We start from the raw sequence: 24,691 nt of genomic DNA on the forward strand, positions 1-24,691 counted from the left end.
GGTGTACAAAACAATGTAATAGTTAGACATTTACAGCCCTCACAAAGTGATAAACCCCCCAATCTACTACCCCTCTGACTGTTACAGTTCCATTGAGTCTGTTCCTTATGCTGTACTCCACATCCTGTGATTACATATGTATATATAATTATAGTTGACATTCAGTATTATTCAGCTTTTACATTTTTATTTGCTCAAAGTCTTGCCAGGATTAGCCAAAAATATTGTTTTAATACCTTTGTCCTAAAGAGCTCTGTGAAACTCCAAGGCAGGCCAATCTCAGGATGCTGGTTGGAGTGACGTTCACCAATGGGGAGGCCTTCTATATGGAAATTTCGAGTTGAAGGAAGAACAATGGAGGATCCTTCTTGCCTTTTGTGTGTGTGCCTCTAGGAACTATAGCGATTTTTTAGGCAGTTCTAAAATCTCTTTTTCTTCTCTTTTGATTAAGTAGAAAATTTCATGGCCTTCTAGTAACAGCAAGAAAAAACAAATTCACGTTCTACATGCTGACTATATTTTTAATTTTCTAAACCTGTAACTCCTTGCTGCAACTATTCTGGCACTCTATGAGGAGATACCATTTGTCATCAGAACACTTTTGAACTCCACATAAATGCAAACTATCAAAGGACATTTTTATATCCTCACAAGGCTTGTAAAAGCAATTAGATTGCATTTTACGGGCTTTGTTTGGGTTGAATATGATTCTGTTCATCAGAAGGGAGCTTACTCATTTTTCCTTTTTTGATTAATTATATCAGTAAAGGTTTAATCAGGAAAACAGAACACATGTTAGGTATGTCAAACAAAGGAGGTTTAAAACAGAGGGGACTGATCCTAAAGTAAGTGCGAAAGGACCAAAAAAGGAAGGTGGGATAATTCAGAGATCAAAGTGTAAAACTGCTCCTACTGGAAGAACAAAAGGGCAGAGGTAATGCCCCAGTGCCGAGGCGTGAACTCACTGGGACGGTGAAGTCTGCATCTGCTTCTCAGCCTCCTGATGCTACTGCCTGAACTGCAGAGGTTACTGGAGTGCAAGCTGCTCCAGGCCGCTGCTGCTACTGCTGGAACAGCCAGCACCACTGGAGCCCAGAGCCACCTGCTGCCACCACTGCCAAAACTGACTGCCACTGCTGGGCGCGCAGCCGCAGCGGAAACAGAGAGAGGAAGAACAATGGCTTCTCTCCTCCCACCTTCCAGACACACACCAGTGTTTCCCACTGCTTGGCTCTAACTGGAAGTTAGTTGGCAGGATTCTGGAGCAGGCAGCTTGCAGGGTCCAGCTTCCTGTAAAACAGAGCTAAGCATAGAAGGGAAGAAATAGAATTAAGAGCAAAGGAGCAAATGAACAGCTCATTTCTCTCCTTCACGTAGAGGTGAAATGTGTTCTAGATGAACCTGACACGGAACAACACAATGTGTCACAGTCCCCCTCCCAGCTTCATGAATGAGTAAATGTTCACATGACTTTCTTTTGATTTGCCAAGATATTTTTAATTTAAGCAGCTTCCTTTTATTTGATATTGAAGGATGGACTATGACTGAGAAATATCAAGCAATACATTCTCTAGTTTGTCTTTTGTAATTTGTTTCTTTAGAAAGTTTTGGAGGAAGTCAACTGGTAATGGAAGTGCGCTTTTACAAAGATGCCAGGCGATACACAAATATTTCTCACTTAATACTTACAGCAACTTAATGAGATAGGAATTACTTTTATTCCCCCAGAGAGCAGTTTCTCAGAAAAGGCTTTATAGCTCTTCATTTCCAGAGCTGCGACAAGAACTCAGCCTAAAAAGAAAATGTAACTTTTTACTTGCACCCCAAGAAATACCTGGATATGGGAAGAGTGGGATTTATGAATGGCTGCATGTACGTTTTCCCACCGTAATGCTACTATGAGCTCAAAGAAACAGTGGACACTCCGGTACACAGAGATGCCCATCTTGAACTTCCAGAGCTCTTTGCTTCAACCTTCCTGTAAAGGAAGCACAGGTTTCAGTGGCTCTTTCATAATATTCATTTGAAGGAACGGTCGTTGTAAGAATATGTTGGTCGATGTATATAAAGTTGTGGGCGCTGTGCCTAGGATGTACTGGTTTACCATTATATCATTACTGTAATGAAGGTAACAAACATAAAATCAATTTGATCGGGACTCAGTAAACTGCACGAAATGATTGAAGAAGTGATTTTTAAGGGAGAAATTATCTACATATAAACAGGGTTTACCTGTTTTGTATGTCGAACATCTGGAAGCTTTCAGGGATGAGACAGGCAACTAACTGGTTGAATTTGAAATGATCTGAGTTTTCAGGTGCAAACGTAGGTGTCTTAGTCTCTTTGGGCCACTGTAACAGACAGAATCCCATCCTGGGTGGCTTGTAAACAACAGAAGTATTTTCTCACAGTCTGGAGCCTTGGAAGTCCAAGATCAAGGTGCTGGCATATTCATGGTCTCATGAGAGTCCACTGCCTGGTTCACAGACTCATCTTGCAGTGTCCTAATGTGATAGAAGGACTCTAGCTGAGGCCTCTTTCATTAGGGCTCTTACCTCATTCATGAAGGCTCTGCCCTCACAACCTAATCACCTCCCGAAGATCCCACCTCCTAATACCATCACATGGAGGGTTAGAATTTCAACATATGAATTTTGAGGGGACACAAACATTCAGTCTCCAGTACTGGATAAGTCAAATCGTGTGTATGTATGTGTATGTGTGTGTACACATGCTTGTACACATGGTATTCAGGGTATTCATTTGTTCTGCAAAATTATTCTTTGGAATTTCACATGCAGACTTACTTACCATGAGTTTTTTATACATTTGATGATAAAAATGTCCCCATTTGATCTTTCTCCCACTTTGCTTTCCAAATTGCTATTTGCTGTTTCCCGCTATGCAAGGCTGGTACCAATGTTGATAACTAAAATATTGACGGCATATTTTTGAGTGTATTGTTTTGGAGAAGTTGAGGGTCAAGGGTCAGCACATCCTGACATTTGTAGCTTTGGTTTAACCCTGTAAAGCTAATTTGAAATTAGCTTTTCATGTATCATGACATAGCAAGAATGCCTTCACAGCCTATCCCACACTTCAGCAGAGATTCCTTCTTTACCAGGGCAAAAATTGTAGAAACTGGATATCAATTTTCAGGAAATTCTAAAGTGATAATAACTGGTTTTCCTTTATTTTTCACATTCCTAAACCCTAGTACAAGTTGAAGAAACCTCACTTGTCAGTTCTCTAAATTCAGATCATACATCTGTCTCTTTTGGGGAGGAGTCTTTACCCTAAAAAAGTATATTTTCATTCATTCAATCACACATCCATTCATTTGTTCATTTATTGAATAAGTATATTTTGAGCACTTAATATGTGCTGGGTGCTGTTCAGTGCTGTGAATACAGAGTGAACAAAATAGGCAAAGTCCCTGGTTTTAAAATGTTAAAGCTAAGTAATCCCTAACTTCTTAATACTTTAAAGGCACCTTATATTTTGATGGCATCTTTTTATTAAAGCAGGATTATAATGATCTGTGTACAAAATTCCTGGAGGTCAGCAGGTGGAAGGTGGAGGGTGCTTGTTGTCTTCCCCGCAGCCAACTCACCTTCACACTGGAAGTCCCTCTTAATAATAAAAAAGTAAATAAAAGTATGTACCCTTCTAGTTATAAAAGGGAATCATTCTATATCAGTTAGAATGCTTCTGATTGATAGTAACAGATATCCTAATTCAAAATGGTCTAGACAATAAAGAGAATCTAACAAAAGTTCAGAGGAGGGGTGGATTTTGGCACTGTTTCATCTACGAGTGACAAGGCCTCGACTTCATTTTTCTGAAATTCTCATGCAGCATCATCCAAATCATCTGGCTTCTTCCCTCACTGTGGTGTATTACAGTTGGCACCTGTGTTCCCTCTTTCCCTCTTCACTTGGTGAAAAGGATGCTGCCCTCTTTCCCTCCCCAGGTGTGACTCGTGGAGAGCATTAGAACAGTATAATTCCAAATGAGGTCATTCCTTCTGCAAGACCCCAAATCCTTTCAAGAATATATACAGATGTACATGAGTAACAACAAGCATCAAAAATGGCCTGGCACTGCCACAAACTCATGGGGCGGGAAGGGATTTCGGTCGAGATTAATCTAGGGTTGATATCATCATCACTGTGTAGACTGGGGAATGGGGAGAGGAAGAGCCCAGTTTTGGAACTGTGCAAAGCTATATCAGGTTAGGATTGAAATCAGGGTCTCAATGAAAAAGGAGCAGAGGTCCTAAATACAATTTATAGACAAGGAAATACAAATGGCAAACAAATATATGAAAAACAATGTTCAACTTCTCCAGTTGGTAAATAAATAAATATCCAAGTGATGACGGGTTCTTTGGCACTTATTGAACTAAGAACAATAAATAAATAAAATATATGGATATTGCATTCAACTCTTGCTAGTAACAATACAAAAGTTACAGTTCATTTAAAAGTCTGAAGAGAAGTATCAACAGGCACCACGATTTTCATGGTTATAACTTAGTAATCACTCACATTAGCCTTTTTTCCCAAGGACACATCTCAAAGTAAAAAGAAAATAAATGTATGAAGATGTTTATATATTGCTGTTTATAATAGGGAACATCAGAGCACGGTTAAATACACCAGGGCTTAGGACTTCATTGCGGTTTATGTAGTACAGTGGTACCTCGGTTTTCGAACGTAATCCATTCTGGAAGACCGTTCGAGTCCTGAAACGTTGGAAAACAGCCGACAGCGAGGCCTCAGGATCTTGCACTCAGCAGAAGCCGCGTGACATGTTCGACTTCCGAGGAATGTTCGAAACCAAAGCATTTATTTCTGGGTTTCCGGCATTCGTAAACCGAAATGTTCTTCAACAGAGACGTTCGAAAACCGAGGTGCCACTATAACTGAAAAGGATAAATATGGAGGCTTGCAGGAGCCATGCATTAGCCCACATTGAGTGGAAAAAAGGGGCAACGTTTGGCTTCTAAAATCTTTGGCTTCTGGTTGGAGTGCCAGGTCTTGTATGAACTAACTCCACAAATTAAGTTAGGCATCTCAGACAAATGATGGTCTCTTCTAAAACTCAATTTTCTCATGTCTGTAATAATGGTACTTACCTCATGGGGCTACAGTGAAGATCAAATGAAATAATTCACACAAAGCATCTTTGCACTTTGCACAGTGCCAAGTGCAAAACAAGCCAAAAAAGAATCCTACCTAAATATTATTATTGTAATTACATTTTTTTTCTTTGTCAAATTAAAGAGTAGAAGCGAGCATGAGAAGAAAAATGGGGGCAAACTCTTGTGAAGGATAAGGGAAGAGGTGAATATTTTGTTTTCGAGCATTTCATTTTATAATGTTTTATATGTTGACATTTTAAAGAATATATTTCTAAGTTCAGAAGCCTCCCAGGGCCAAGTCCTCATATCAGAACCTCTTTCCTTTCTAGCAGCTGGAAAGCTCTATTTTGCAGCACTGCCACAGCTCTCAGAATGCAAACATTAAGCCGGGGGAATTAATGTTTGCCGGGGGAGTCCACCATCCAGATTTTAAATGGACTGATTGTATCTTTATCCTTTCCGCAGCTGTTTTTGGAGAAGCTGCTGTTCTTAGATGCCTGATTATCCCACACCTGTGAGAAGATAGTATTGCTCCCTGAGAACCAAATCATGTTTGAAATTTCTGGTGTCAGGGGGTCTTTAAAGAAATGGATGGCTTAGTATTTCCTCAGAAAGCTGCATTCACGGGAGGGGCCTTCCACCTGACCTGTCAGGAACAATGCATCTTTCAGGCTGTCTGTGCAATGAATGGGACGCTCTGAACCTCCTCTCTTTAGGGTTATTATTCTGAAATCCTCATGTTGGCAGTGCCCTCTTGGCAGCTGGACAGTAAAGTGCATCTTTCTCTCAATTCAGTCTCTTCATTTAAAAAAATTTTTTTTTTGGTAGCAGATTGGCTTAGGAAGCAAAAATCAGCATAGCTGCATTTTATTTCTGTGCACCTGCATTACGTGTGCTGTCAGAAACTGAAGGCAAGAGCCTGCAACCGTGATTATTATTAGGTTTGGGAACCTCAAGGACAGGCAAAAGAGACTTTCTTTAAATGTGGGTGGCAGGAAAATAAAATGACACACTGGAAAGAATAAATTCTAAGGCATGAATTCTTAAAACGATCTGCCAGTTAACTGTGAAGAGGATGGCATCTTAATCGAGCGCTTTATCTACTCCCCGGCTTTCCCTGGACTGGCCTGCTAGCCACACTGACGAGGAGGGAAAGTTGGTTCTGTTAGCCTCGCAGAGCACCTTCTGGAGGGAAAACGGGCTTCTATTCTGGCACATGTATCCTTATCAGAAGTGGTTTGACCAAGGAATTGGAGCCACCAGCAGTGCAGACAAAGGCAGGGACATCCTACCTGGCTTCTGTGGTTGAGTGATAAAAACACAGCTTCTTATTTTGAAGTGATCAGAAACTTTCTAAAGACCAAGCCACAGAGAGACCGCGGGTATAATTTTTCAGAGATACTTTTCTGAATATCGTCACTAGGTTATCTTCAAGTCCAGAGTTTTATGCAGTAAAAACAGGCAAACATTTGACATATGGGGAAGGGTGTGTGGTCCTTTGTGCAATGGACAGATTTTCACCATGAACCTTAATCCTGAGACTTTTCTGTGACTCGATCTGGACAAATCCTATAATTAAAGGCACTCCAGAGATGTCTAGTGTCTGGGGAGACTCGATTTGCTGAGGGTGATAAAGTGACGCTGCACAGCATGCAAGGTACGTACTGTGCATCTGGGAGCCATTTGTATAGTGGTGTTCGTGCGAAAGAAGATATGTTTGCTCTATAATCAGGATGTGTTACCTTTGGGATAAGAAAAGAAATTTTAAAAAGTACATTAGTTTTAAAATGTTAATTGGTCTTTACAGTAGAGCTCAGATGAGCTGGGATCCAATCTGCCACCTACTAGCTGTGTGTCCCAGAGCGAGTGGCTTGGGTACCTTGCTACATTGGTTTACAAAGCCCTCCATAAACTGCCCTATAATCTCCTCGCTCATCACGTGATGCTTATTCTTAGGATTCTCCAATCTCTTTTTCAGTTTCTCTCACATGCCATGCTGCCTCTCATCTCTGAGGTATTAAACCCCCTGTTTTCTCTGCTCAACACGGCTCCCACCTCCTCAGCGGCCTCACACCTCCTCTTTCTTCTTCACTCAAGGGTCAGGTCCCCAGGGAGCTTTTCTATGAAATCCCGAACTGAGTTGTGTCCTCCAGGGCTGGCACCAGGGAGCACTTCTATATCATTTAGTATTTATTAAATGTTGTACTTCTTCAATAACTATAAACTCCACGAGGCCAAGGTCTGTGTCTTTCTTATTCACTGCCATGTCCCCCAGCCTACCATGTTTCTCTGAAAATAAGACCTAGCTGGACAATCAGCTCTAATGTGTCTTTTGGAGCAAAAATTAATATAAGACCTGGTCGTATTTTACTATAACATAAGACCCGGTCTTATATAATATAACATAATATAAGACCGGGTATTATATAATAATATAAGATTCAGTTCTGTATAATATAATATAATAAATATAATATAATATAATATAATATAAGACCCGGTCTTATATAATATAACATAATATAAGATCGGGTATTATATAATAATATAAGACCCGGTTTTGTATAATATAATATAATATAATATAATATAATATAATATAATATAATACCCGGTCTTATATTAATTTTTGCTCCAAAAGATGCATTAGAGCTGATTGTCCGGCTAGGTCTTATTTTCGGGGAAACACAGTAGCACAGTGCCCGACACACTGCAGGTTAGTGAATGAGTGAAAGAATGAACGAATTGAGCCAGAGCATCTCCAGGGTTTTTTTTCAGTGTTGAGGAACCAATGACACTAATTTAGCGAAGCACAAAGTTGTACCAATTACGTTTGTATTAGAAATCATTTGCTTTCAAATGATGGAACACCCACTCGAGCTGGCTAGGCCAAAGAGAAGTTACTAGTGTGAGGTTGAGGTGGCTCTTACTAAGGAGTGACTATAGGCACTGGAGAGGCTCTGGGAGCTCCGAGACTGGAACTGGGGACGGACTCATGCTGTAGGCCTCTGACTCCAAGCCACTCATCAGTTTTTCAGAAGGCTCCACTGTTACTCATTCTCAAGTGGAGAGCCTTAATGGGTCAGAAATCTTCCCTCATCTTAAGTTCGTGATTCTCCTCTTGTGGTGAGAATAATTCCACACACCTCCCCATCCCATCCTTGCTTCTCCACTCCCACTCTTGCTTCAGCTCTCTTTACTGGCAGTTGAGTATTTCCTGGTGAAATTCCTTATAAAAATGTTCTGGGAGAACAGTGTCACGTCTCGTTGCTCTGGAAATTTTTCTGCGTCCCACCCAGCCCTGGCACAAGTGGATCCAGGCACTATGGGCTCTCATTCCTTTTTGGTAAGGTTGCTGATCTCATGGCTGAGCTCTGAGGACATTGACAACTTTATGTTTATAACTTTATATTAAGGGAGACTTAATATTTGAACATCTCACTTTACATGTAAAAAAGAAGAAGGAGAAGGAGAAGAAATCAAGGCCCTAAGATCGTTGGTAATGAGCTTGACTCACAGAATGTTCTGGTGCTGGAGGTGAGGGGTGGATATTCATGCAACGCCTGAGTCTCCACTCAGTGCCCTTTGACTGGTCACACTGCCTCTTCAGAGAGAAATTACATATTGGTTCTTTGGTTGATACCAATATAAATAATGCGACTTTCCACAGATAAGATTACAGGAAATTAAAAACCTTAAGGCAGGTTTGACAGGACAGAGCTCCAGGATACCTCTGGATGTGAACCATCTCATTCCAGCCAGTCTATGAATACACCCTTTCCTGCAATGTTGGGTCAGATCTTAATTGTAGATGATGGCAAGAGAGCCATGTGGTCCCTTGTTTTCTTTCTTGCTTGCCGTTTAGCATGTGTTCTGACCTGAGCTATTGTCAGGCCAGTTCTTGAAAATATTGTTATTGCGATTGAAGTCTCTTTGTAGATAGAAATTCCAGAATCAGAGGACTTGATAGAACTGTCAAAGGTCAGCCAAAGCAACTCTATGCCCTCTGGGAGGCCTGCTGTGAAGACACTGCAGTAGGTTTTCCAGTGGTGGGTTTATTCCCAGCTGGGAGGGATATCTCCCCTTTTCTACCCTGCTAACTCCTTGGGGCTGTATTTTCTCTGTAAATTCTTGCTTAGAAGACGTGCACAGCACACACTTGTCACCTGTATTAGTTTTCTATTGCTGCCATAACAAATTTTCCCCCAATCTTAGTGGCTTAAAACAACACAAAATTATTATTAGTTCAGGAGGTCAGAAATCTGAATAGATGTCACTGGGCTATACTCAAGGTATAGGCAGGGCTGTGTTCCCTTCTTTATGCTCTAGGAGAGGATCCAGGATCCACTGTCTTAGTCTGTTCGGGCTGCTGTAAAAAAATATACCACAAACTGGGTGGCTTATAAACAACAGAAATTTATTTCTCATAGTTCTGGAGGCTGGAAGTTCAAGATCAGGGTTCCAACAAAGTCAGGTGAGGACTCTACCAGGTCACACACTTCTTGTTATATCCTCACGTGGTGGAAGGGGCAAGTAAGCTCTCTGGAGCAAGATTTTATTGGGGAAGGGGAACAGGACTTTACTGGGATACAGTGTGTACTTCCAGGACTTTTTTTTTCCAAGTCAAGTTGTTGTCCTTTCAGTCTTAGTTGTGGAGGGCACAGCTCAGCTCCAGGTCCAGTTGCCATTGCTAGTTGTAGGGGGCACAGCCCCCCATCCCTTGCGGGAGTCGAACTGGCAATCTTGTGGTTGAAAGCCCACTGGCCCATGTGGGAATCGAACCGGCAGCCTTTGGAGTTAGGAACATAGAGCTCTAACCGCCTGAGCCACCGGGCAGCCCTGGAGCCTCTTTTATAAGGGCACTAATCCCATTCCTGAGGGCTCCACCTACTGATCTAAGCAATTCCCAAAGGCCCCACCTCCTAATACCATCACATCGGGGATTAGGTTCTCAACATATACATTTCAGTGGGACACAAACATTCCAACCGTAGCAATTTCCTTTGCTTTTTCAGCTTCCAGAGTCTGCCTGCATCTTTGATTCATTTCCCTTTCTTCATCTTCAAAAACAGTTAATATTGGACCAAGAACTTTTCATGCTGCCGTCTTTATCTTTCGGCCCCCTCTTCCACTTTTAAGAAACCTTGTGATTATATTGGGCTCACCATCTAATCCAGACTAAGCTCCCTATTTTAAGATCAGCTGATTGGCAAATTTAGTTCACTTTTGACACATAAGATAAACTCCCAGTTTCCTGGGATTAGAACAGGGACATCTCAGGAGGAGGGGGTAGTAAGAAAGGAGAGCATTAATTTGCCTATCACATTGCCCAAAGACAATAATAACTGAAACCAGTAGTCTGTTAGAACAGTAGTCAGGAAAATGGCTGCCTCCTTTAGTCAAATGGTTTTCTGAAAAGCTGTAACAAATAATTTTTTTCTGTAATTAATTGCATTTTATATTCACCAGTAGCTGTGCTTAAATGTCCTAATTAATATTTTTGCTAAATTAGGATTTATGTGCATTTGATTTTATTAAAGCAAGATGTACATCTTTTATAGTGTTAGAACATTTGTTTTATATAAACTGGTGTAAGGGCTATAATGGAAAAGCTTTACATTAAAAAAAAGTAGCCATTTGCAGTTGAGTCGATGTGTGCATTTTGGGGGATGGATTGTTTAGAAGAGAAGTTAATATCAGCAAACTAATAAGCTAATGTCCTATTTCCCTCTTTTACAAAGAATAAATAATTTAATAGACTAAGTTTAATTCTGTGCTGTGGGTTGAACTGTCACTAAATGTTATTAAATGGAAATACAGGCTATAAAATATAAATTTATAGTTCTCCTGATAGTAAGAACTATTATAATTTACTTACCAAGGAATTCAATGAAAACAGGAAATAACATTCAAATAAATTCACTTTTTAGAAAGCATAAACTTAGGGTAAACTGGACCTTATTAGCACAATTCTTAATTAGTCTTCCTAATTGTGAAGTTTAGCTCTTTCTTGAACTGTACCAGATGCACTACTAAATTTGAGTATCACTCTTTATAACCACCCTGCAAGGTAGTTATTAGTCTTTCCATTTCACAGGTAATAGAATCAAGGTCAGAGAGGTTAAATAAATTGTCCAAAGTCACAGAGATGAAAAGTCATATTTGGGGAGCCCTCATTTAAATCTGAGCATACCCAAGTTCAAAGTCTATACCCTTTCCACTGTAACACAGCAAGAATCCTTAATACACTGACATTTCACACAAAACCTGAACAAAAATGTATGACTTTGGGCTGGAGCTGAATTTTGCGATTGAGTCTCCTTGTTTATAGGAGTTGCACTTTCAACAGAAGCACCGCAAGAAAAGCATCCAGATTCTTCACCCTTCACACCTATTTCTTTATTCCTTGACAGTAGGAAGGAATAGAATCCTTGATGGCTGGTAAAAGTCAGGTTTATAAAAGTGCAAGTGTCAGTCTGACAGCAAAGAGACAGTATGGTTCTAAAACAATCTCGAAAAAAAAAAAAAAGCAAGAACAAAGATCCTATTATAATATTTGCTCTAATTGTACTGGATGTTGAGGATGGAAAAGTGACATTTTGCAGCTTTCCTTTTGCATGGGAAATTAAATATAAAGAGGTGATTTGTAGACCATTTTCCTACCAAACAAAATCCTGTTTTCATGGGAGAAATTCTCTCTCTTTCAGAAAAGAATTTATTCCTCTCATTCAATCTATGAAAAGGCAGGCTGTGGGAAAGGAGAGGCCATCTTTATTCTTTGAGTGATTTTGTTGTCTGTTTTCTCCTTTTTCTTTATCTTCAATCGCTGTGACTCCTCAGTGTCCAGAAAGACTTTAAAGAGTCTTTGCATGAATATCACCAAATATTAATTAAAGGTTACTAATTAAATTACTACTTGGAGATGTGAAGAGCTGTTTTCTGGTGTGTTTTTAGCAATGATTTTGAATGCAGTGCATTGTGTTTTCTACTATTTTGCCTTAAATAAGATGGACCTTTCTCTCTCTTTTTCTCCTGGAGGCTCTACTCACCAGGAATTTAACACCAGAGCTAGAGAAAGGCTGATGGCCTGCCTTTCCCAGTAAGATAATGTAGCCCTTGATTGACAGCTGAAGAGAGAAGGAGCCCAGTTTTATGGGTCAAACTTTCCCAGAATGAAGCTTCCATGGAACTGAGCTGAGGGGCTTGGGGAAAGTGGGTCACAACTCAGGTGCCACAGACTCTCAATGTTCTTATCAAGTTTTAGTATTTTTTCTTGAATATATGTTTTTTCATCGGCTTATGCTCTAAGGGTGATTTTCAAGACTGTGTATGGTATTTTAAAATACTGGGGAACAGGTCCATGGAGCTGCTAAAAGTGCCATGCCAAAAATGGAACCTCAGTGTTTGTTTTTAACATATATGTACAATTTCCATTAAATAGTGCTTTAGGTGCAGGTGAGTTTTGATACATCATAGTTTTGTTTTTGAGCTCAAGTGTTTCTAAATTGCAAGGTAAATTTTTTTAATCCAAGGATTATTTAGAAATGTACTGCTTAGTTTCCATTTAGGGATTTTTCTATTTGTCTTTTTAGTATTGATTCCTATCTTTGTTCTACTGTCTACAATGAGTATTCTTGTGATTTCAATTATTTATAACGTGTTGAGACATTCTTATGACCCAACATGTAGTCAGTATTGTTAAATGCATTTGAGGGGAAAAAATCTGTATTTTGCGATTGTTTACATAATCCTTCATATGGTAATTAAGTCAGGTTGGTTAATTTTGTCATTGAAATATTCTATATCTCTACTTTTTTTGTTGTTATTCTCTAAGCTACTGAGTAAGATATGTTAAATCAATACTATGATTGTGATTTTTTTCTGTTTATCTTGATGCTACTTTACTGGATGCATGCGTATTTAGAAAAGTGAATTATGAAGTCTTCATCTATATCTCTAGTAGTATGTCTTGCTTGTATTACTATCAAGTACTATTTCTTTGGAGTAATATTGCTATACCTACTTTCACTTGGTAGCTTATAGATCACTTTCCATCTTTTTTACTTTTAGCCATTCTGTGCCCCTATTTTCAAAGTGTATGCAGTAAAGAGTTATAATTTCTATGTTAATACAGTCTAATGTTTATCTTTTAATTGAAAAATTAGGTTGGTGCAAAAGTAATTGCGGTTTTTGCAACTGTTTTTAACCTTTTAAACTGTAGTTACTTTTGTACCAACCTAATATTTGGTCAGTTGCATATTATGGTAATTATCGACATGTTTGAGATTAAATCTTTAATCTTAATATTTCTTCCTATTTATCCTATCATTTATTTCCTTTTTCCTCCTTCCTTACTTCTTTTGAGTATCAAGTAATTTTTAAAGCTATTTTTCTTCCCTGTTAGTTTATTAGGTATACATTCTTTTGTTGTTTTAGTGGATACCACAGGATTACATTGTGTACCCTACATTCTTAAGACTATTATTAATTAAGACTTGTACTAGAATATAAGAACCTTTGAACATTTTATTCTATCCACCATCTCTTACTTTTCGTGCTAATGTTGCCTTATATTTTGGACCTAGACCTACCCATATTTCAAACCCCACAAGACATTATCATTTTATAGAGTCAGTGGAACTGAAACAGTAATATACAATGTCAGAGCGGTAGTAGATTGAGGGCGGGGGGGTTATCACTTAGTGAGGGGTGTAAATGTCTAGCTATTACATTGTTTTGTACAGCTAAAACTAATAATAATAATAAAAAATCAGTATTCATTTAGATTTATCTGTATATCTGTCCTTTCTGAATCTCAGTGTTTTCATCTGGAATCATGTTTCTTCTGCCTGAGCAGTGCTTTAGACATTTAGTATAATTCTGTTGAAACAAAGTCTCACATTTTTTTGACAGAAAAGGTCTCATGTCATCTTCATTTAAAAATTTTGAATTGAACTTAGTTTGTGATAAATGTAGGTAGACATGCCGTTGAAAAAAACAATGCAGAGAAAAACCATATATACACTTTACCCATTTTACTCTAAAGATAACATTTTGCAAAATGTGTACAATATTCCAACCAGGATATTGCCATTCAGGGTACAATCGTGGTACAGAACATTTCCATCACCACAAAGATCCCTTATGTTGCCCTTATACAATCACAGGCACTTCTCTCCCTCCCCAGCTCCCTCCTTAATCCCTGACAACCACGAATCTGGTTTGCATTTCTGTAATTTCATCATATTATAATGTTATATAAATGAAATCATACAGTATATGACATTTTGAGATTGGCCTTTTATTTTTTTGTAGAATTCTTTTTTTTTAATTTATTGGGGTGTCAATTGTTAGTAAAATTACATAGATTTCAGGTGTACAATTCTGTATTACATCATCTATAAATCCCATTGTGTGTTCAACACCCAGAGTCAGTTCTCCTTCCATCACCATATATTTGACCCCCCTTACCCTCATCTTTCACCCCCCACCCCCCTTACCTTCTGGTAACCACTAAACTATTGACTGCGTCTATGAGTTTTTGTTTCTCATTTGTTTGTCTTGTTCTTTTGTTGTTTTTTGTTTATATACCACATATCAGTGAAATCATATGTTTCTCTGCTTTTTCTGTCTGACTTATTTCACTTAGCATTATACTCTCAAGATCCATCCATGTTGTCACAAATGTTCCTATTTCATCTTTTCTTACCGCCGAATAGTATTCCATTGTGTATATATACCACAACTTCTTTATCCATTCATCTATCAAAGGACATTTTGGTTGTTTCCATGTCTTGGCCACCGTAAACAAAGCTGCAATGAATATTGGAGCACACGTGTCTTTATGGGTAAATGTTTTCAGATTTTTTGGGGCAGATACCCAGGAGAGGGATTGCTGGGTCATACGGTAATTCTATTTGTAATTTTTTGAGGAACCTCCACACTGCCTTCCATAATGACTGCACCAGTCTGCATTCCCACCAACAGTGTATCAGGGTTCCTTTTTCTCCACAGCTTCTCCAACACTTGTTACTATTTGTCTTGTTGGTGATAGCCATTCTGATTGGGGTGAGGTGATATCTCATTGTGGTTTTTATTTGCATTTCTCTGATGATTAGTGATGTTGAGCATTTTTTCATATATCTATTGGCCATTTGTATGTCCTCTTTGGAGAAATGTCTCTTCAGGTCCTCTGCCCATTTTTTGCTTTTTCACTCAGAAAAATCTCTGGACATTCATGCAGAATTTTGTGTGCATCAATAGTTTGTTCCATTTTAGTACTGAGTACTATTCCTGTTGAATGGTATGGATGTACTAAAATTTGTCTACCCATTCCTTCATTGAAAGCATCTGAATTGTTTCCAATTATTGGCCATTACAAAGAGAGCTGCTATAAGCATTCATTTATAACTTTTTGTGTTAGCATAAGCCTTCATTTCTTTGGAATACCTAGGAGTACAATTGTTGAATCATATGGTAGTTGCATGTTTAATTTAAAAAGAAAAAAAGTCAAATGGTTTTTCATAGTGGCTGCACCATTTTACAATATGAGTGATTCAGTTTCTCTGCATCCTTGTCAACATTTGGTATTTGCACTATTTATATTTTAGTCATTTTGATAGGTGTGTAGTGATATTTCATTATGGTTTTAACTTGCATTTCCCTAATGGCTAATGATGTTGAAATATATTTTAATGTGCTTGTCATCTGTATATATTCTTTGGTTAATCTATTCCTGTCTTCTGCAAATTTTCTAATTGAATGGTTTGCTTGTTTGTTTTATTGTTGAGTTTTACTGTTAAAAAGTCCTTTTGTTGCTTCTTTAAAGTTAATATAACTTTTTTTTTTAACTCGCTGCTTTTAAGATTCTGTCTTTGTCTTTAGTTTTCAGCAGGTTGTCTATGTGTGATTTTCTTTGTAGTTTTTCTGTTTGGGGGCTTATGGGGCTTCCTAATGCTGTTGTTTTGTATCTTTTGTAAGTTTTGGACATTTCTCAGACAATTTTCTTTAAATATGGCTTCTGTCCTATGTCTATTCTCTCCTCTCCCAAATACACGTGTTAACCTTTTCATCATGTCCCAAATGTCTCTTACATTCCTTTCTGTATTTTTCATTCTTTTTTTCTTCTTATACTTCAATCTAGATATTGTCTGCTGATCTATCTTTTATTTCACTAGTTTTCGCTTATGCTATGTCTTCCCTGCTCTTCAACCCATCTACTATGTTTTTAATTTCAATTGTTGTATTTTTCAGTTCTTTAATCTTAGTATGTTCCTTTTTATAGATTTCATTTTTTACATGGGAATACTCCATCTTGCCATCCATTTCCTTTAACATATTAATTATAGTTATTTTTAAATCACTGTCTGATATTTACAGATGAATCATCTATGGATCTACTTCTGTTTTCTATTTTTTCCTTTTAGATTTTGATCTGTTAGATCTGTCTCCTGGCATGATTAATGATTTTGGATTGAATTGGAAGTGGTGTATGAAAAATGATAGGGGCTCTAAATGATGTCATCTTCCGTTTGAATGGGTTAATTTTCTCTGGAAGGTAGTTAGAATAGAAGCAAATTACCTTGACCCAATTAATTGGGTATTATAATAATTCCAAGATGGATACTAGTCTTTAGGAGGGTGCATCTATTTCCTGTTTTCTCTTACTTCTAAAGCATAGCCTTTTAGTTATGACACCTAAAAACTTGGAAGTGGTATATGAAAACTTAGGGTATTTACCAACTCTGACTCCTTGAAAGATCCTGTACTCCAGTTTTTGTCTCCCTGAGACTACAAGAATGCTCACCTCTCCCTTTATGTTTGTACCCTCTTTGCTGTAGTTTTATGCTTTACTTCTTGTTCTCTTTTATAACACCATTTAAGAATTAGCAAATGCTTCAAGGGGAAAATGGTTCAGAATGTTGAGATTGCTTCTCTGTGATTCCTTTTTTTAAATCAGGATTTTTATTTCTAAAGTGCTAGATGCCTTTGAATATTTGTACTCCAATTTTTGTCTCTCCAGTCTCTGAGAATGCCAAAAGCCTCATACCCCTTAAGAATCATCCAATAATTTAAGGAGAAAATTAGCAGATAATGTGGGCAATGTTATGCTTATATCAATATAGTTTCCTTTTACCTGAGATCTTGGCATTTAAAGCTTTTTTGTCTTTGCTACTCTTTGATGCCTTCCAATCACTTTTTAAAAATCCAGCTATTATTGTTATCTCAGTGAGAGTGTTGGTTTGAACACATGAAACTCCATCATAGTGGGAAACAGAAGTTACCCAGGCATGTGCAATCCAAATATTAGCTTCAGTTGAGACTAAAATAATTTGGACACAGTTTTATTCAGGATATTTTTACTATTTTACTTTGCCTATTTTTCTTGATTCAAATCTTTCTGATTAGATTTTTCTTGTCATATTACTCCTTAAGCCTGAACTAGATTATGATCATTAGAGTTCCCAGATGCAGAAAAGATAAGTTGGCTTTTTCCCCCTCATTAGAAATTTAAAAAAAAACACAAACAGACAAAAAAAAAACCAACCTTCAAATATAAAATAAATATAAGAAATATTTCAATTCTTTTTAAAAATATACCAAATGTAAGTTATTTCCAAAAATGTATAGAGTCACACTCCTGGATGTATATCCTGGCCCTGCCACATACTAGGTAGGCAAGTTACTTAATCTTTCTATGTTTAAGTTTTTTTCAGTTGTGAAATGTGGGAAAGAATAGTATTTGCCTCATAAGGTAATTACAGTAAATGATGTAATATATCTACTGTCTTAAAACAATGTTCCACATATAGTATGTGCTCAATTAATGTCAGTGAATGTAAAAGATCCAATATCACGGCAATAGCCATAAAATACATCAACATATAACTTATGTATGCTCATAATAAATATTTATGATTTGGTAGAGATAAGTTTGATTTACTTGGTAAATTGACTTGGACCCATCCACTGCTAGAAAATTTTGTGATAAATCAAAAATTTTTTTCTTTTTCCTTCCTTTGCACTTTTTGGGAGCTTAGAGGAGGTTCTCTATTCTCTTTTAGTGAGAAGACAAAGGAACCCTTTCTTTTTATTGCTCGACATTTATTTCCCAGTAGTTAAGTCACTCAGCATTTATTGAGTACTTATTATGTTCCAGGTTGCATACTAACTGTAGAGCTGTAGAGATGAATAAGATTCCATCCTTTCCCTATAGGTCTTTGTAGACTTATCAGAGTCAGACAGATAAACAAGAAATGACATACACATTGAGCCATCAATCCTGTGCCAGGGTGTCAGAATTTTATAACAGATTAACTTTATAATCCTCATAACAACCTTAGGATGTAGGCACTGAAGCTCAGAGGACTTTAGTAACTTGCTCAGATGAGATTTAAACCCAGTGTCTGCAGAAAATAGGTCCACAGCCTTCCCACCAGTGTTAAGACAGGGAGACAGCAACATTTCTGCCTAGAAACATTGACTAAGTGGCTGATTATAGTTGTCTACTCATGGCCCAAACCACCTGTTAATTCAGGTATGTGAACCCAAGTCAGGCTGGCTTAGTGGCATTTACTAGTTATTTCCGGCAAACTGCTCAGACTAATAATAGGCAGCCTTGACATGCATACAGCAAGTGAAAACTATAATGCCAAAGTTTTCTGAATGGGTATTTTTAAATTCAATGAATCATTTTCACCTAAAAAAATGAGTTGTCATTGAAAAGAATAAAATGACACATGTTCTCTTCAATGTGATGGGCAGTGATTGGAAAAGGCCCTTATGTGTATTTCCTGTGATATTTTCAATAACATTTGTATTAATTAGCCAAATTGGTAGAAATCTGAGCTCCAAAGAGATCGTCATCACAATTTCAACCCTGAAGGAGATCGGCAGCTTCCTTAGCTATGGCAGGAATCTCTAATCATACTAGGTAGCTGGCAAGGGGAAATAAGTGATGGCCAGTTGGTAGCATGCTACATTAGAAAAAAGGATTACATGTGTCCACTTTTCGTATTGGTCAGTCCACTGATTATAATCAGTTTAAGCCCAAGTCAGTATATAGCAAAATATGCTTAGTCTTAAAAATAATGGACAATTTAAAAAAGGTGTTAGTTTTACTAAATTTCAAATGAATTAAAGCCATGAGTTTTAGGAATTTTTAGAGCTGAGAACTTCTTGTTTCAGAGGACGTCACCTATTGGCAAAGAATGGTACTGCAGTTTTATTCCGTTAGACGCTGAATCTGCATGAAGAGGAAGCGTTTAGGCAGCCGCAGATTTTGGAGTCAGAGAGATGATACAGCAGGCAACTCAGAGAACGTGGGGCCCTGAAAGTCAAGAAAGATACGCTTTTTCTCCTCACTTGCCATTCCCCTCATTACTAGGATGTGTATTTCTGAACAAAACCAGAACTATGACTGGAACAAATTGCAAATTTGTAAATTGTGGCTGTTGCTGAAATCTGCCCCTGGTGAGACATCCCGGCCCATTTAGATAGACATTGGAGTCAATGAACTAATTGTCCTTGTGCAAACAGGTAAATTCCCTGCTGTGACTAATTGGAAATTAAGGGGGGCGGGGCATTCATTATGGCCTTACAGTTTGGTTTTACTTCTGCAGTGCTATAGCTAATAGCATCAGGAAAATAACTTTTCAAATAAGAATATATCTTTTCTCTCCATTGGAGCTGGGACAGAAATAAAGCAGAGGAAAATGAAATAGGAGGATTCTGTGGCCAAACAGTTTGGACCTTAGTCTCATTGTTCAAGAAGAAATTTCTGATTCTGAAGAAATTTTTTTCTTTTAGAGTGACAAAAATGTAATCTGCCCAGCTGGCTTAGCTTCCATTTATATTTTGCAGCACCCTAGAGCTACTCCTTTTTTTTTCTTTTAAGAAGTCAGCATAGAAATCTTGCTAATGCTAGCATGGGAAGATCCTTAGGGTTTTCATTTCATTTTATTTTATTTTTTATTATGTTAGTTTCAGGTACAAACAACACAATGATTAGACATTTACACCCTTCACAAAATGATAACCCCCCCAATCTACTACCCATCTGACACTGTATATAGCTGTTACAATACCATTGACTATATTCCCTTTGCTGTACTTTACATCCCTTGACTATATATATATTTAATCATAGTTGACATTCAATATTATTGTATTTCAGCTTCTGGTGTACAGCGCAGTGGTCAGGCATCTACACAGTCTACGCGGTGACTCCCCCATAAGTCCAGGACCCGCCTGGCACCCTACGTAATCTGTATAACATTATTGATTATATTCCCCATACTATAGTTCACATCCCCGTGACTATCTTGTGTCTACCAGTTTGTACTTTCTAATCCCTTCACCTTCTCCCCCATTCCCGCCCTCCTCCCATCTAGGGTTTTCTAAAGCAATCTCTTCACCCTTGCCTTTGCTCCCTTTGTCCTTTGAAGGAGTATATGTTTTCTGAATGTAGTTTTCAGTACTTTCCTATGGGTTTTATTTTATTTTGTTTAATTGGCTTCCTGTTAGTTAAGAGCGAGAATGAACTAGAAAGTAAGCACGTGTGCAGAGTTAGAAGTAAGCGAGGGTGGTGACATCAAAAACATGCAGGACTGTCCTTTTATTCTTCTGCTCTAGGCTTTCACTGAACTTTGCATTGACAGGACACTTACCCATTTACTCCATGCTGAGCCCCACAGGGGTGTGAAGCGAGCATTTAGGAGGGGAGGATTTGGCATCTGTGTGGTGATCCCAAAGCAAAGGTCCAGAAAAGTTATAAATATACTTATAAGGTTGCTTTAAAGCAGTGCTGGATTGAAAGTCCTTTGCTCATCATTGTTGCATCCTAGACATTTTACAGTGCAGGAATTCTGCATTTGTCACCCGGTTTCCCCATGTAGTTGGTGTCAGGATTATTAGATTCTCTCATCTAACCCTGAGCTACCACCCCCTTGTTTCTTGTTTTTCTTTCCATCACTAACATGGCTCAGTACATTGACGTGGATTCTTATATAATTTAAAAAATATCTTTACTTCCAACTCCCCTTGAGCTTCTGTTTTTATCCATTTGCTTACAAATAGATTTAATTAGCTCAGAACATTAACCCCCGCATTTTTCAGTTTCTTTTCTTCTGTTCCACAGGGAGAGACACAAGTTTCAGGCTGGTGGTAGCCAGACGGGTGGAAACTTGAGTGGTATGCATTTTCCTGCAAATAACTGGAAAGCACAGACAGCGAAGTCTTAAAGAGGAAAGTTGTAGGCACTTTTGAGTCACAATTTCGGGGGCTGAGGGAGCTGTCCGTGATGGTTACAGGAGTATGCGTACACACACACACACACACACACACACACACACACACACGCACACACACACACACCAGAGTGACAGATGACCTATTGAAATAATTTCAGAGCAGTTCTGTGGTTGCTACGACAACCAATGCTCTCTTGGCTTTCATCTGGCCATGTGACAGGGACTTTGACGTCAGCTGGAGGCAGAGTCTGTGTGGCTGAGTCCACACAGTCAAAGGCCTGTGAGAAGCCGGTGGATGCTGGCCGCCCCCGCCGCTGCCGCCGCTGCTTCCCAGGGGCTGCAGAGCATGGACTGTTAAATCTTGTACTTCTTCTGTGTGAGGTAATTAGTTTGCTTGCTATACAGTTACATGTTTCATAGAGCATTGTGGTTTTCCCCTCTCTCTTACCTCCTACAAGTTTGTCTTCATGAACAATTATTGTTGTACCAGGAGAAAAATGTGAAGCGGCTTCTAGTTGCTAATTTTGTGTGGAGCCTCTGGAATGTGGTTAAATTTGGATAAATGTTCTGTGAAGTAGGTTAAAATGTAATCATCTTTCTTGCTCCACCCTTGCTAACATGATATTATGTAGAGATATGGATTTTGCAGCTTGAGCCAAATGTTCCCCATTGAATTCCAGAAATCCTTCCTTCAGTATTGTTTGGGATTGAAAGACTCCAGCATAGCCTTGCAATGTGCTGCTAACTTCGCTTTTTTTTTTTTTTTTCCACAATTGCTACCCTCTTCTGAATCAGCTCAGAATAGTTTGGAATTTGGTTTCTGTCTTGTTTGCAGCATTCGTAATTAGCAACAGTAGGTACAGTGGGGAAAGAACATTATACTTTGAAACAAAAGTTGGGTTTTTCTTGTAAATAGGGTATTCTGAAAATACCAGGGAAAAATGTCAACAGCTTCCTGTTTAGAGAAAAATAACCTAGACTACGCCAAGGAAGTTGGGGTGGAACCCCCTCCATGTGTGCGTGCAGTTGTTCTTTGCTTGTTAGAGCAAAGTGCACATTTGCAGTATCTTGCTCTGTAAATTCAGCTGTGAAGAGCATAGCATTGGATGGTCTTCACTAAAGAGTCATGTAAGCTGTTTTTATATTTAAAAATTGAACTAATTACCTAGAGAAGAAAACAGTAGCCCTGAAACTAAATTGTCATTGGTAGATTTACTTTAATTCAAACGTAGATAGAAATAGTCACTAAAAATTTGCTCTAGATCTTAAATGAATACTTTGTAATTGATTAATAATGACTTTTCTTTCTTTATTCCTATAACACTGCAAAATACAAGTTGGTTTATTTGCCTTCCCAAGTTTAGTATAATAATTTTGAATTTTCTATCATTGCACACAAATCGGATCGTTTTGTAGCTTTGTAATTCAAAGAAAACCTCTGGTATTGGAGTTAATCAAAGCCTGAATGTAGAACCAGGTTTCTAAATCTTACAAATTCAACAGGAAAATCAAAAGGCAAATTTTAGAGCAGTACATGTCATATACCTACTGTTTTATTGAATAGAAAGTAGTCATTTAACTATGTATATGAAGAATATATATTCTATGGTATGTGAATTATAGCTCAATTTAATGCAAGAATATATTGTTCTTATTGTTTATGCTCTTTATTAGTTTCTGAATTCCAGTAGCATTTATTTTACTCTGGAGATGAGCATTTTGAATAGTATTTGGCTTCAGTGATAAGTGAATAATTGTGGATGCATCAAGAATTTCTCAATAGTTTTCAATGAGTGAATTTTCATTTAAGTAGCTGGCATTGCATATGTCTCTTTTTGGCCAGAGTCTTCATGGAGGGTTTTCCGAAAAGTCTAACGTGCTTATATGCTTAAGGCACATTTACTGAGGCACATGTCATCATTTAATTAATCTCATAACTCAGAGGCCATAGTCGTAGCATCCCTGGGAATATGTTGATTGATTTGCAACATTTCAAATGAGCGTGAACAGGACAAGTAGCACTGTTATTTAAAAGCACTGTCTTAGATGGAGTACTTTGATGTTTACTTTTTTTACTCAAAATAAGGCATTATCATTATACTTTTCCAAGCAGCTTTCTTGATGCTCTTTGTGTGATGTTTTAAATTAAGGTTATAAAATAATTGTATTCAGTGCCCTTATAAAACAGACTGGATTTTGGCGGTATGAAATATAAGAGAACAATTCCGTGTTGATGGCACAGTGTAAATGATAAAGTTTGCCATTAGAAGAAAGCAACCGATGCTATAATAGCAGAGATTTTCTAGAATCTACAGGTCTTTTCTCATGGCAAAATAAGAAAAAAATATGACTCTCATCAGAATCCTCTATTTACAACAATGAAACTGTGTTGAATTCAAGGTCAAGTTTGTTTCAGCTTCAAAAAGATGCTAGCAAGAAATGATTTGCTCTAGAAACTTGGCTGTTACATTATTAAATATTTTGTGTATAGTTTTAGGGATTTTTAACCTTTGTGGTGCGGTGGACCTCTTTGGCAGCCTGGTGACGCCTATAGACTCCTCTCAGAATAATGTTAAATGCATAAGATAGGTGTGCAAGATTACAAAGGGAACCACTTTTATTGAGATACATTAATCAGAATTTTCAAAGTTGTGATATGTGCTTTGTTAATAATTTATTATTAAATAATACAAACTAGCAGCGGGTATAACTAGCATAATTATAAAGTAGTGTTGAGTGTAAAAGATATTTCGAGATATTTGTAATGACTATAATGTGATATAAGAATATCTGTCATTTTTCTTGGTAACCAAATCATAGATACTATGGTTTGTGGCCTGCATTTTAATTAAAAGAAATACTAAATTTCAGTTTGAAGTTAGTGAAACTAAAGATGTAATATTTTCCCCATCCAAGTTCCTGGATCCCCTTGAATTCTGTCTACCCCTGGGTTAAATGATCTGTGACCTAGTGATGCCGAAAGATCATAGAACTGCACTGAACAAGAGCCACACCAGCATTTCCACATTCAGTCCCACTACATCTAGTTGTAGTCTCTGAATGTGTGAATTTCACAGTGTTTTCTAATTTCTGTGGGAAAAGGGATGATATATCTGTGTCACTTCCAAACTGTAGCTTTCTTTTATTTTCCTCCTTGAAATCCATAAGCAATCTTCTGTTACTTGGACTGAGAAACTCTTAGGAGGTTAGATGAGTGTTAAGAGGACAAACAGTGTTACTGCAGGTTATACAAGTGAAAACCGTGGACCGTAGAAGTAAGACTAGAGCTATGTAC

General features: G+C 37.9%; 1 protein-coding gene across 7 annotated transcripts in view; it reads left to right on the forward strand.

Moving 5' to 3' along the window:
• The window catches only part of NCALD (neurocalcin delta), a 417,308-nt gene that overhangs the window by 313,128 nt on the left and 79,489 nt on the right, over positions 1-24,691 (forward strand). Inside the window, exon 1 of one of the 7 annotated variants that reach the window (XM_019754149.3) lies at positions 21,620-21,777. The exons of 3 other annotated variants lie outside the window; for them this stretch is intronic. The gene's annotated coding sequence lies outside the window, so the exon portion shown is untranslated. Of the gene's footprint in view, positions 1-21,619; positions 21,778-22,379; positions 22,525-24,691 lie in introns of those variants that run through there. 3 more of the 7 variants (XM_019754150.3, XM_019754151.3, XM_074316355.2) reach the window with 3 other exon arrangements.

This window comes from Rhinolophus sinicus, chromosome 6 (assembly GCF_057876585.1).
Source record: "Rhinolophus sinicus isolate RSI-liver-muscle chromosome 6, RSI-T2T, whole genome shotgun sequence".
Classification (NCBI taxonomy): domain Eukaryota; kingdom Metazoa; phylum Chordata; class Mammalia; order Chiroptera; family Rhinolophidae; genus Rhinolophus; species Rhinolophus sinicus.